The sequence below is a fragment of the Coregonus clupeaformis genome, chromosome 6, assembly GCF_020615455.1.
Source record: "Coregonus clupeaformis isolate EN_2021a chromosome 6, ASM2061545v1, whole genome shotgun sequence".
Taxonomy (NCBI): domain Eukaryota; kingdom Metazoa; phylum Chordata; class Actinopteri; order Salmoniformes; family Salmonidae; genus Coregonus; species Coregonus clupeaformis.
In genome coordinates this window covers 32,449,730-32,462,229 of record NC_059197.1, presented here as the reverse complement: position 1 = coordinate 32,462,229, position 12,500 = coordinate 32,449,730, and the positions used below count along the sequence as shown (strand labels likewise).

General features: G+C 44.7%; 1 protein-coding gene across 3 annotated transcripts in view; it reads right to left on the bottom strand.

Moving 5' to 3' along the window:
- Window positions 1-12,500, bottom strand: part of LOC121567809 (metabotropic glutamate receptor 5) — a 93,284-nt gene that overhangs the window by 30,924 nt on the left and 49,860 nt on the right. The gene's annotated exons all lie outside the window — the stretch shown is intronic.

The following is a 12,500-nucleotide window of genomic DNA, read 5'->3' as shown; positions in this document are numbered from 1 at the left end:
ACAATAGCCGTGACCCCACTCCCTGTGGGTGTCTCAGGAGAAGTTGGGATATGCAACAACAACAAAAAAACATGTCCATTACACGCAAATACAAGCACCCTCCAAATTATTATCTATTTGATTTCTTCTCTATCTCTCCATCTGTATATTTCTTCTCTCTCTTTCCATCTATATGTCTCCCTCTCCCTCTTTCTCTTCGCTCTGTCTATCTCTTTCATATCAAATGTGTTTGGGATTCCAGGGCCGTTGTCATGGTTTTCAACCCACGCTCAACATTGCGTCTGTCTGTTCTGTATTCTGTTAGTATAATACAGCCAACCAGAGGCAGGTAGATATCGTCCCTCCAGTCACACAACCAATCACACTCACTCAGTCAGCAGTCGTCAATTCCAACATCTGATATCATCTCTCATCCTATCCTATTCCATGATGGATTAAAAGCTCTCTGTCTCTAATCTATGAATACATGAGTCTGGGAAATTCAGACCCTAGGCAACAGCAGTGACTAGGATCTGGGATTAATGGTGGACTCTCTTGGTTTTTGGGGGGGTGGTGTCCTCTTCAGACAGACAACTCTCCAAACAAATCATGATGCAGACATGCCAGAACGTCGCAGTTCAAAACCAAAGTTTGCAGGCAAAACCTTTGCAGTGGTTTTAGTGAAGGTTGTTGATGCAAACTAGCCACTTGCGAAATGCACTCATTAAAAATAACCTCGCTAGCTACTATTTTGTGTCCAGGAGATGTGGGCAACAAGCGGGTAAGGTAATGATGCAGGCAGACCACTCCCAGACAATCCAAGTAAAATTACTGCTTGAGAAATTGCTCTTTGCTAAGAAGCTATTTTTGTTTCTTTTTGACCATTTGAATTGAAAACAACACACACACACACACACACACACACACACACACACACACACACACACAACAAACACACACACACACATGGCTACAGGCCCCTTACCAATTCTAGAAACTAGGCTGGCAACTATCTGGCTGCTATGGTAACCTGGCAGACATTCCACAGCCCCAGACAAGCATCTGCTGCTCACTGCAACACATCAGAAAGTAGACAAAGAAAGGACGTACAGTACACACTCTGTCCCTAAAGACTTAAACCATCTACCCAAACCACCAGGACCATCTACCCTAACCACCAGGACCATCTACCCAAACCACCAGGACCATCTACCCTAACCACCAGGACCATCTACCCAAACCACCAGGACCATCTACCCAAACCACCTCGACCATCCACCCAAACCACCTCGACCATCCACCCAAACCACCTCGACCATCCACCCAAACCACCTCGACCATCTACCCAAACCACCTCGACCATCCACCCAAACCACCTCGACCATCTACCCAAACCCCCTCGACCATCCACCCAAACCACCTCGACCATCTACCCAAACCACCTCGACCATCCACCCAAACCACCTCGACCATCTACCCAAACCACCTCGACCATCCACCCAAACCACCTCGACCATCCACCCAAACCTCAACCATCTATCCAAACCACCTCGACCAACTACCCAAACCACCTCGACCATCTACCCAAACCACCTCGACCATCTACCCAAACCACCAGGACCATCTACCCTAACCACCTCGACCATCCACCCAAACCACCTCGACCATCTACCCAAACCACCTCGACCATCTACCCAAACCACCTCGACCATCCACCCAAACCACCTCGACCATCTACCCAAACCACCTCGACCATCCACCCAAACCACCTCGACCATCCACCCAAACCTCAACCATCTATCCAAACCACCTCGACCAACTACCCAAACCACCTCGACCATCTACCCAAACCACCTCGACCATCTACACAAACAACCTCGACCATCCACCCAAACCACCTCGACCATCCACCCAAACCACCTCGACCATCTACCCAAACCACCTCGACCATCTACCCAAACCCCAACTGTCATAAAGCAGCTATGGTTCACTACCCAATTCCACCCTCCACCAGCCTCTACTGACTGCCAAACACACAGCCCATTAGACACATGAACTGGGCATAAAGTCTTGTTTCCAATTATCTGTACTGGCAGCTTAGCACCATGTCTGTTTGATGAGCCAGCTAGCACAGAGCCAGTGAGAAGCTCAAATTGACCTCTCACCCTTGAAATTGAAAAAGAAAGTGTCCTATTCACATGCCATGAACGGGTTTGTTGGGGGGGTTGAAATTAGAGTTAGTTTGAAAATGGGTCGTGAAACAAAATTGTGCTTGGTTCATAGAACCGGGGTTACATCAGTAACCTCTGGTAGCCGCTAGATGTGGTTGGAACAAACAGAGTGGTTTCTGTTTTCTTCCTACAAATGTGGCTCTGTCTTTTGAATGGTTACAGCTACAAAATATTATGACTCCCTCACTGAAAGATAGTAACATGCATGTGTCTTCTGTTTGCTTCTACAATGCCCAGAAATGCTCCATATGCACAAAAGCTTATTTCTCTAAAATGTTGTGCACTAATGTGTTTCCATCCCTGTTAGTGAACATTTCTACTTTGCCAAGATAATCCATCCACCTGACAGGTGTGGCATATCAAGAAGCTGTTTAAACAGCATGATCATTACACAGGTGCACCTTGTGCTGGGGACAATAAAAGGCTGCTCTAAAATGTGCAGTTTTGTCACACAACACAATGCCACAGATGTCTCAAGTTTTGAGGGAGCGTGCAATTGGCATGCTGACGGCAGGAATTTCCACCAGAGCTGTCCCAGAGAATTGGATGTTCAATTCTCTACCATAAGCCGCCTCCAACGTTGTTTTAAAGAATTTGGCAGTACATCCAACCGGCCTCACAACCGCAGACCACGTGTAACCATGCCAGCCCAGGACCTCCACATCCGGCTTCTTCACCTGCGGGATCGTCTGAGACCAGCCACCCGAACAGCTGATGAAACTGTGGGTTTGCACAACAGAAGAATTTCTGCACAAACTGTCAGAAACCGTCTCAGGTAAGCTCATCTCTGTGCTCGTCATCCTCACCAGGGTCTTGACCTGACTGCAGTTCGGCGTCATAACCGACTTCAGTGGGCAAATGCTCACCTTCAATGGCCACTGGCACGCTGGAGAAGTGTGCTCTTCACAGATGAATCCTGGTTTCAACTGTACCGGGCAGATGGTAGACACTGTGTATGGCGTCGTGTGGGTGAGCGGTTTGCTGATATCAATGTTGTGAGCAGAGAGCCCCATGGTGGTGGTGGGATTATGGTATGAGCAGGCAAAAGCTACGGACAACGAACACAATTGCATCAATAGCAATTTGAATGCACATAGATACCATGACGTGATCCTGAGGCCCATTGTCATGCCATTAATCTGCCACCATCACCTCATGTTTCAGCATGATAATGCACGGCCCCATGTCGCAAGGATCTGTACACAATTCCCAGAAGCTGAAAATGTCCCAATTCTTCCATGGCCTGCATACTCACCAGACATGTCACCCATTGAGCATGTTTGGGATGCTCTGGATCGACGTGTATGACAGCGTTTTCCAGTTCCCGCCAATATCCAGCAACTTTGCACAGCCATTGAAGAGGAGTAGGGACAACATTCCACAAGCCACAATCAACAGCCTGATCAACTCTATGCGAAGGAGATGTATCGCGCTGCATGAGGCAAATGGTGGTCACACCAGATACTGACTGGTTTACTGATCCACGCCCCTAACTTTTTTTTAAAGGTATCTGTGACCAACAGATGCTTATCTGTATTCCCAGTCATGTGAAATCCATAGATTAGGGCCTGATGAATTTATTTAAATTGACTGATTTCCTTATATGAACTGTAACTCAACAAAATCTTTGAAATTGTTGCATGTTGCGTTTATATTTTTGTTCAGTGTACTTTCAAAAGTACTGTAAGATTGATTTGTAAGACTATCAAAGCCCCAATTAAAAAAGTAAACATTGGCCATTGATTACATCACTTCTTTTACATGGTGGCGGTAGCATTTTTTGTTTGTTTGGGAACCCCTGTCTTATCACATGTAAAATATATGAAATAATTAAATAAGATTATTTAAAAATAGAAAACAGAATGTAAAACATTTTCATTAATTAGGCTATTTTCTCTTGAACCATATGGTCTATCTCCTAGAAACTCATGGAGAATATGGACACAGATATAAAGAATGAATACTATGTATGAATACATTTCCACATTTTAAAGTTATTCAAGTATAAAGGACCAAAGTTACAATAGATTGCCATAGATATTCTGTTAATTACCAAAATTACTGAATATATAACTTTGGTAAATTACCAACCGGTAGCACACACACACACACACACACACACACACACACACACAGTTTTGTATTGCTATCCTTGTGGGGACCAAAGAATTGATTCCCATCCAAAATCCTATTTTCACAATTACTCAGTGTGTGCAGACAGGGGTTGTGTGTGTGTGTGTGTGTGTGTGTGTGTGTGTGTCAGGGCTAGCTGATTGGAATTCAGAGCACATAGAACCATTAGCAACCCAGGCCACTCCTCACCAACACCATCAACAGGTCCTACAACACTCTGGCTCTGTCCTTATCCTCTCTCTCTCTCTCTCTCTCTCTCTCTCTCTCTCTCTCTCTCTCTCTCTCTCTCTCTCTCTCTCTCTCTCTCTCTCTCTCTCTCTCTCTCTCTCTCTCTCTCTCCCTCCTCTCTTTCTCTCTCTCTCTCTCTCTCTCTCTCTCTCTCTCTCTCTCTCTCTCTCTCTCTCTCTCTCTCTCTCTCTCTCTCTCTCTCTCTCTCTCTCTTATTCCACCTTCTCAAATCCATCTTTCTTTATCTATCCTTATCCTCTCTCTATCTCTTCATCCCAACCACATCCCTCTTTCTCTTAACCTCTCTCTCTTCACCCTCACTCTCTCCTCGATCTATCACTATATCCCTCTCTGTCTCTTTGGCTGAAGGTTGGGAGACGTTATTGGAGAGCTGGAGAGTCTTAGATGGCTATGTTGGGTGTGTGTGTCTGTGTGTGTGTGTGCGTGTGTGTGTGTCCGTGTGTGTGTGTGAGTGTGTGTGTCCGTGTGTGTGTGTGTGTGTCCGTGTGTGTCCGCGTGTGTGTGTGTCCGTGTGTGTGTGTGTTAGTGTGTGTGTGTGTGTGTCTGTGTGTGTGTGTGTGTCTCATCATAAACAACAACTGGTGCGCTGCTTCCAGGGTGAAGGAAATCTCAAGCTTTTGCTCACCTGATATAGAATACTTCATGGTAAGATGCAGACCCTTTTATCTACCAAGAGAGTTCTCCTCCGTAATCATCACGGACTGTATGGGGCCATAAACAAACAAGAAACCGCTCACCCAGAGCCAGCGTTTCTGGTGGACGGAGACTTTAATGCGGGGAGACTTAAAACAGTTCTACCTCACTTTTACAAACATGTCCCCTGCGCCACTAGGGGCGCTAAAACTCTACAACACTTTTATTCTACCTAGAGATACGCATACAAGGCCCTCCCTCGTCCTCCCTTCTGCAAATCTGACCATGACTCTATTTTCCTGCTTCCTGTTTACAAACAAAAGCTCAAACAGGAAGTACCAGTGACACGCTCAATACGGAAGTGGTCCAATGAAGCAGACGCGAGGCTACAAGACTGTTTTGCTAGTACAGACTGGGATGTGTTCCGGGATTCATCCGATAGCATTGAGGAGTTTACCACAACAGTCACGGGCTTCATCAATAAGTGCGTGGACGATGTCATCCCCACAGTGACTATAATAACGTATCCAAAGCAAAAACCATGGATTACAGGCAATATCCGCGCAGGGCTTAAGGCTAGAGCTACCGCATACAAGAAAACCCGCTAGGACCTCAGACAAGACATCCAACATGTAAAGGGACAATATATCTCACCCAGCTGTGAGACGCTCAGTGATGCACAACTCCCAAACGAGCTAAATGCTTTGAGGAATACAACACTGAGTCTTGCGTGAAAGCCCCCCGTTACTCTGGACGACTGTGTGATCTTGCTCTCCACGGCCATTGTGAGTACAACTTTTAACCAGGTTAACACTCGCAAAGGCTGCCGGGCCAGACGGAATACCAGGGCGCGTTCTCAAAGCATGCACAGACCAGCTGGGAAGTGTCTTCACTGACATTTTCAATCTCCCAGTCTGCAATCCCAACATGTTTCAAGCTGACCACCGTTTGTCCCTGTTCCCAAGAACTCCAAGGTAACCTGCCTAAATAACTATCGACCTGTAGCCCTCATATCTGTAATTATGAAGTGCTTTGAAAGGCTGGTCATGACACACATCAACACCACCATCACAGACACCCTGGACCCACTCCAATTTACATACCGCCCCAACAGATCCACAGATGAGGCAATCTCAATTGTACTTCACACTGTCCTCTCCCATCTGTACAAGAGGGGAAATAATGTGACTGTGAGAATGTTGTTCATAGACTACAGCTCAGACCTTGGTGAGAGCGTAGGTGTCCTATTGTTATTTTGCATAAAACCTTCCCACAACTTTCTGGGAATAGTGCAGGATAGTTGCTTGGCTTTGGAACATTCTAAGCACATTTAAGGAACTTGACAAAAAAATGTTTTATTTTCTTGGCATTTCATTACTTTTACAGAACGTTTCCTAAAAGTTCAAACATGTTTACATTTCATTTACATTTTGGTAATGTTCTAGGAATGTTCTCCAACTGGTTTGACATTGGGAATGTTCTCAAATAGTTCAGAGAATGTTAAGAAACAACGTTCTTCTATGGCAATTTCAGTCCTTTAGCATAACGTTTCCTACAGGCAGTTGTGGAAAAAGTACTTAATTGTCATACTTGAGTAAAAGTAAAGATACCTTAATAGAAAATGACTCAAGTAACAGTGAAAGCCACTCAGTAAAATACTAAAAGTATTTGGTTTTAAATATACTTAAGTATCAAAAGTAAATGGAATTGCTAAAATATAGTTAAGTATCAAAAGTAAAAGTATTAATAATAAAAAATCCTTATATTATGCAAACCAGACGGCACAATTTTGTAATATTATTTACGGATAGCCAGGGGCACACTCAAACTTTCAGACATAAATGTATAAACAAAGCGTTTATGTTTAGTGAGTCCGCCAGATCAGAGGCAGTAGGGATGACCAGTGAAGTTCTCTTGATAAGTGTGTGAATTGAACCATTTTCCTGTCAAAACGTAACGAGTACTTTTGGGTGTCAGGGAAAATGTACAGAGTAATGAATGTAGTGAAGTAAAAGTAAAAGTTGGCTAAAATATAAATAGTAAAGTACAGATACCCAAAAAAATGACTTAAGTATTTTTACTGAAGTACTTTACACCACTGCCTACTGGTTCTATTTAAAGTAATGTTCTCAAATTGTTCCGAGAACGTTAAGAACCAATGTTCTTCTGTGGGAATTTCAGTACTTCCACAGAACATTCCACACAAGTTCCCATGTGGTTCTAGTTAATGTCATATTTTTACTACATTCTCAAAAATGGTGTGACTTAAGCGATGTTCTCAGAATGTTCAGATAATGTATGGTTCTCTTTTATGTCAGTTCTTGGCAATATTCTGAGAATGCAAAAAAAAAAATGAATTGTACACATTAACATCAATAAGCTGTAAATTCTGTTCTCAGAACATGAAGAAACATTTCCATAAAAACCACAAGAAAACTTTAGTAACGTTCAGAGAACGTTCTAAGAATGTTTTTTAAAAACATATACATTCCGTTCTCAGCATCAACAAAACTCTCTCTATCCTCTGTCTTGTTAAGTGTGTTCAGCTGTGTTGGCCGCGCCCACTAATTGGCCACACCTGATCTTAATGAGTGCTTGTTTCCTTTGAAATGGGGTCTGTTTGAATAGACTAAAATGAACAGCTTTGTATACGTAAAAGAACATGGCATGCCAGCTCCATCTTGGTGGCGCAGTGGACTAATTCCATGTGATAGACAACAGAAGATCATAGGTTCAAATCTCACTGATGTCATGTCACAATGAAATGCGTTTGCATGATTAATGCCTAAGGAAATTAATGTCCATGTGTCCTATCTATGCTTGGAGTTCAAACATGCTGTAAATGAGAATGTGTTCTCAGTCAACTTACCTGGTGAAATAAGGGATAAAAAACGAATAATAAAAATTCAGTTAACGTTTTAAGGAAGTAATTCAAAAACCTCCAAATAACCTATATTTTCTGTTTTCAAAGCGTTAATAAAACCTCCAAGGAAAGCGTTTCAAGGAACCAGAGTAAAACTTTATCAGAACCTCCCTGAAACCTAAAAATAGTTCCCAGAACAGTCCAAATGTTCACTTCTGTTCTTAGAACGTTTAAAAAACATTACATTTTACCGGTCAGGAAACGTATGGAAACTTCATTCCCACAACCACTGTCAAACCAAAAACATAGGTTCCCACAACTTCCAAGGATACAAATGTGTTAGCTGGGTATGGCTCTTAGACATATGGGTGGCAAGAGAGAGTAAGGACTGAAGAAGGACATTTCATGAGTAAGGACTGAAGAAGGACATTTCATGAGTAAGGACTGAAGAAGGACATTTCATGAGTAAGGACTGAAGAAGGACATTTCATGAGTAAGGACTGAAGAAAGGAAAGGAAGGAAGAAAAATCTGAGGATGAGCATGACTATGAAATGGAGCCGAGAGAGAGGGAGAGATAAAAAGAGTGAGTACGAAGTGGTGGGAAGGAGAGGGATGGAGAGATACTGTAGAGGGGGGATTGAGAGAGACAGTAGAGGGGAGGGAGAGAGACAGTAGAGGGGAGGGAGAGAGAGAGACAGGGAGGGGAGGGAGAGAGACAGTAGAGGGGAGGGAGAGAGAGACAGGGAGGGAGGGAGAGAGACAGTAGAGGGGGGGGAGAGAGAGACATGGAGGGAGACAGGGAGGGAGGGAGGGAGGGAGGGAGGGAGGGAGGGAGGGAGGGAGGGAGGGAGGAGGGAGGGAGGGAGGGAGGGAGGGAGGGAGGGAGAGAGGGAGGGAGAGGGAGGAGGGAGAGACAGAGACAGTGGAGGGGAGAGAGAGAGAGACAGGGAGAGAGAGAGACAGGGAGAGAGAGAGACAGTGAGAGCGAGAGAGAGGGAGAGAGAGAGAGAGAGAGAGAGAGAGAGAGAGAGAGAGAGAGAGAGAGAGAGAGAGAGAGAGAGAGAGAGAGAGAGAGAGAGAGAGAGAGAGAGAGAGAGAGAGAGAGAGAGAGAGAGAGAGAGGGAGAGAGAGAGAGAGAGAGACTGGAGGGAGAGAGAGGGAGAGAGAGAGAGAGAGAGAGAGAGAGAGAGAGAGAGAGAGAGAGAGAGAGAGAGAGAGAGAGAGAGAGAGTAGAGGGGAGGGAGAGAGAGACATGGAGGGAGAGAGAGGGAGAGAGAGAGATAGGGAGAGAGAGACAGAGACAGGGAGAGAGAGAGACAGGGAGGGAGGGAGAGAGACAGGAGAGAGAGAGAGAGAGAGTAGAGGGGAGGGAGAGAGATAGACAGGGAGAGAGAAAGACAGGGAGGGAGAGAGAGAGAGAGAGAGAGAGAGAGAGAGAGAGAGAGAGAGAGAGAGAGAGAGAGAGAGAGAGAGTAGAGGGGAGGTAGAGAGAGAGACAGGGAGGCAGAGAGGGAGGATGGAGCACAAAGAGAGGAGTAGGATTAATAGAGCAAGGAAGGGAGTGAGCAGAGAAAATGAGAGATAGAGGAAAGAGAATGGATGTGTGTAGATAACAGACATTACTCCTCTCCAGCTGGAGCTATTGTCTCAATGCAGTCGACTGTGTAGGGTAGGAGGTACCAGTACACAGCCCTAAACACACACACACACACATACAACATACTCATCTAAGCCTCCCCACCCTCCAATAACTCCTCCTAACCTTCAGCCCACAACCTCCACCTAAGAGAGCGAGAGAGAGCCTGAAAGGGGGGCGATGGAGAGATAGAGATAGAGAGGACAGAGGAGAGGTGAGAGAGGAGAGAGGGGGATGAAGCGATAGAGAGGGATACAGAGATAGATTAAGGAGAGAGTGAGGGTGGAAGAGACAGAGCCTGAGAGAGGTTAAAAGGAGAGATATTGGTTGGGATGAAGAGAGAGGAAAAGGAGAGATAAAGAAAGAGGATTTGAGAAGGTGGAATAAGAGAGAGAGAGAGAGAGAGAGAGAGAGAGAGAGAGAGAGAGAGAGAGAGAGAGAGAGAGAGAGAGAGAGAGAGAGAGAGAGAGAGAGAGAGAGAGAGAGAGAGAGAGAGAGAGAGAGAGAGAGAGAGAGAGAGAGAGAGAGAGGTTGTACCCCCTGGCACCAGTCTCATCTCTCCGACAGAGGGAGGGGTTGTACCCTCTGGCATTAACACAATTAGACCCAACCAAATCATGAGAAAACAAAAAGAGAATTACTTGACACATTGGAAAGAACAAACAAAAAAAACTGAGCAAACTAGAATGCTATTTGGCCCTAAACAGAGAGTACACAGTGGCAGAATACCTGACCACTGTGACTGACCCAAACTCAAGGAAAGCTTTGACTATGTACAGACTCAGTGAGCATAGCCTTGCTATTGAGAAAGGCCACCGTAGGCAGACCTGGCTCTCAAGAGAAGACAGGCTATGTGCACACTGCCCACAAAATGAGATGGAAACTGAGCTGCACTTCCTAACCTCCTGCCAAATGTATGACCATATTAGAGACACATATTTCCCTCAGATTACAGCGATCCACAAAGAATTCGAAAACAAACCCAATTTTGATAAACTCCCTTATCTACTGGGTGAAAAACCACAGTGTGCCATCACAGCTGCAATATTTGTGACCTGTTGCCACAAGAAAAGGGCAACCAGTGAAGAACAAACACCATTGTAAATACAACCCATATTTATGTTTATTTATTTTCCCATTTGTACTTTAACTATTTGCACATTGTTACAACACTGTATATATACATAATATGACATTTTAAATGTCTTTATTCTTTTTGGAACTTCTGAGTGTAATGTTTACTGTTAATATTTATTGTTTATTTCACTTTTGTTTCCTATCTACTTCACTTGCTTTGGCAATGTTAACTCTGGCTGACAGCAGTGACTTAGGTGGAGAGGTGCATCTAAAGCCCTTAAATTGAATTGAAATTGAAATTGAATTGAGAGAGGGGGGGGGGGTGTGATAAGGACAGATATAGAGAGTGCCCATAGGGACAGGTTATATATCCTGGCTGTGTCTAGTTTGGAGTGTAGCTCGTGAAGACCTCTCATATTGTCGACACACAAACACACACAAACACACACACACACATTACTCAGCGAAACTATCAACACCTACACATCTCCTTTTGTATCTCTCTCTCAAATGAATTATTTCCCTTTCACTCTCAATCTCTCAAAGTCTACTGTCTTTGTCTTTCCCTCTCTCCCTCCTCTGTCAGAGAGATGAGACTGGTGTCTGGGGGTACAACCCCTCCTCTGTCAGAGAGATGAGACTGTGGTAGGTGGTATTTATCAAGCCTTCCTGGGTAAAGATGTCCAACGATATCACTTACCACACACACACACACACACACACACACACACACACACACACACACACACACACACACACACACACACACACAGAGAGAGAGAGAGACAGACAGACTCATTACCGTCGTGTAAACCCTAATGAGGGCCCATTACTGAGCTTAGAGGGGAGACAGCAATCTGAGCTATTCTCTCCTCTACAGGATTGGAATCATTATATTGGTATAGTCTGTGTCTCACACACACACACACACACAGTCTCGGCTGGCTTCTCTGGCTGACAGCAGTGACTTACGTGGAGAGGTGCATCTAATGGCAAGTAATGAGACCACCAGAGCTATCGCCCACAGAGCCTTGTGGTGTGTGTGTGTGTAATGGGCGGATTTAGTCTAAATCATCTGTGTTTTTGTGGACTAATGAGTCCCCTCCACTCCCCCTTTCAGCAGCAGCTCCCTGATGCCACTGCCTCAACTATCTCTCTCTTTCCTCCTGTCTATCCTCTCACTCTGTCTCCATCTCTCTCTCTTTCCTCCTGTCTATCCTCTCACTCTGTCTCCATCTCGCTCTCTTTCTCTCCCTCTCTGTCGTTTTCTTGTGTGTTGCCGTGGTAACAGGCTGTGCGGGTGCACATCGCACCCGTCTCACTCTGCCCACCGCTTACCGGAGGAGAGAGAGAGAGAGAGAGAACAAATACTGAAAGAGAGAAAGAGAGCGAGAGGAGGGGAGAGATAGCAACAATAAACTGGGTTTTACTGACACTTTTTAGAGCACCAATGTCAACCTCTATCACACAGCCTGATGATTCTGCTAATAGAAAGCAGAGAGCACTGGTTAACAATGGGGAGATTGCGTCCATTCTCTTTGAATGCAGTTAGTTCAGGACACAAGAGCCATTTATATTCAATCAGCCCTTTTTCATTAATTGAATTTCAATTCACTTCCTAAATGAATGGAGTTTAAATGGAATTGACCTTAACCCATGTTAGCATATCCAAACCCAGTCCCAGGAAGAGAGGAGTGA